This window comes from Gavialis gangeticus, unplaced genomic scaffold, assembly GCF_001723915.1.
Source record: "Gavialis gangeticus isolate Ggan-Ray unplaced genomic scaffold, GavGan_comp1, whole genome shotgun sequence".
Classification (NCBI taxonomy): domain Eukaryota; kingdom Metazoa; phylum Chordata; order Crocodylia; family Gavialidae; genus Gavialis; species Gavialis gangeticus.
In genome coordinates, this window is record NW_017729025.1 from 55455684 (window position 1) to 55457866 (window position 2183).

General features: G+C 39.5%; 1 long non-coding RNA gene across 1 annotated transcript in view; it reads left to right on the plus strand.

The window, feature by feature from the left end:
* The first annotated feature begins 1961 nt into the window (after window positions 1–1961).
* The window catches only part of LOC109298610, a 6813-nt gene continuing 6591 nt past the window's right edge, over window positions 1962–2183 (plus strand). Inside the window, exon 1 of the long non-coding RNA XR_002097664.1 lies at window positions 1962–2144. This is a non-coding gene — a long non-coding RNA (uncharacterized LOC109298610). The remainder of the gene's footprint in view (window positions 2145–2183) is intronic.

Below are 2183 nucleotides of genomic sequence, written 5' to 3' on the forward strand. Positions count from 1 at the left end.
CCCCAAATATGGCAGTTGTTCTGACCTTGAGCAGAGGGGCAAGACCCTCTAACCAGATACCTCCAGGTTTAAGTCCCAGCAGGTGGACTGGTGTATCCCAGTCAAAATCACAAGCCTTGGCTGCAGCCAACACCCACTGCCTCTGTGGAAGGATTAAAAAAACCCAAAAATTGACAGCAGTAGGAGGGGAAAAGTATCTCCTGGTGCCATGTGGCAAAAATGGAAAGGAATACTCCTTATTTTTATTTGAATATGGGTCCATTGATGTTTTACTGTTCTTCCAGTACCCTACTCTCACTCCAGATCCAGTGAACTCACTTCTAATGACTACATTTTGCTAGCTGCTGACCCTCAGATGGATTCTGAGAACGAAGAAAGGTTTGAAGACCCAGTCCCACCAAAATGAAATGCTCACAACATAAGACTATCTAAGTCTTAACAGAAAATTAAGTACAGAAGAGATATAAATGGCTAAACACTACAGATAAGGCATACCATGCAAATGATTAAAATGCAGATGAAAATGCATATTTTCTAAAGCCCTAACAATCTTATCAATATTTGAAAGCAATTTCATCTTAACGTTTTCAAGTCCTAAAGTCTTAAAAAGTCTCTTAACTGGTAGCTAGCCTCTTAGGGAAAATACCTTCTTACCTAGGTTTCAAAAACTTAAGTTGCTAAATAGCACTAACCAGGTACATGTGCAAGTGGGCAATTCAGCAAGAACTATAGTTCAAGACTGAAGAGCAAAAATCCTAAATTGGACCTGGTTTCTATTGGTTGGCTAAAATATCAAAAAGCTTATTAAATCAGGCCAAAGAATATAAAAGTGATCTACATAGGTGGCTATCTTATTAGTATTCATATATTGATTCTTATTCCCTATATAAACTATAGTTCATCTATAATTAGCTTTGTTTATCATCAAGCCACCAAATGTACTCAAGGCAACCTTACAACCTTTACCCTAGCTTTTCTTTTCAGTTCATCTTTCTTCAATTTTCTAAAGTGGTTCATACTGACATTCTCTTGCAAGAACATTTCCTTTGCCTGTTTTTCTTTTAACCAAATTATGACCAAGCAAATACAACTCTATGCTATGCTATTCTATCATGAAACATCTTAAAGAATACTATAGTCTACACAGGTGACCTCCCCATGGCAGAGGGGCTGTGTGTGCAAATACTGACCTCCTGTGCAGAGTATATCTGAGTGTTTACACACCTCTATAAAGACCTTTCATTCTAAAGCTGAAAATGTGGCACTGCCATCTTTTTTTCCTGGCTTTGGAGGACAGGTGGAAGAGAAAAACTTACCTCATAACAACAAATGAGTTTTGATGGGTAAGTAATTTACTCATTTAAAACTGGTATATTTAATGGAAATACTAAGCAGCTCTTTAACCCTAACAGCATTAGCAGCTACCAAATCATGTCATATCCCAATGAGCAAGGAAGAGCTAGTCTGTTTTCAGTGTCACTAAAAAGATAGCTGGATAGACCTTAATTGCTACATTGCAGACTCCCAAGTCATTGGTGTGCTTAAGATCAAATATAAACATTTGTACATTTCCTGATCTGTAACTACTGTACTCTCAAAACAAAACAGCAAAAGGATACATTGCTTACAATTTTAATGGAAAAATATGTAACCCTGGGCATGACACTGCCTGTGCCTTCACCTGAAGAGTGGGATTCTGGGGTAGCCAGTGGCCCTGCCCAGCTCCCCGGGTAGCTGCTGCAGGGTCCCTAGGTGGAGAGCATCTTCTTACGATCAAACAACCTTGCAGACTTATAAAACTATTTACAGGATTTTATTATTTAGAAGATAATATATAACCAATGCAATAAAACAAATGTTATACCACATGTCCTGGTGATGGTGGCTTAAGGGTTAATGCTTCTTGGATATACTTTTACATTAGGGGAAAGTATGCAAATTACCCATGATAAATAAGGAACCAATACATAGATACTCCAGCTAATAAACCATTGAGAACTTATTTACACAGTCTATGAGTTGTACACTGTGTACTGAAGACCCTGGTGGGGTGTCTCAGGAAGCAGGACTGTCTCTGTCCCTGCACAGGATCTGTGGGTGGTCCCTGGTGCTGGTGTCCAGCTTCAGGGATCTTGGTGCAGCAGGTGGTGGTTCCTCCCCTGTAGTCTCCAGCCACACAGGGG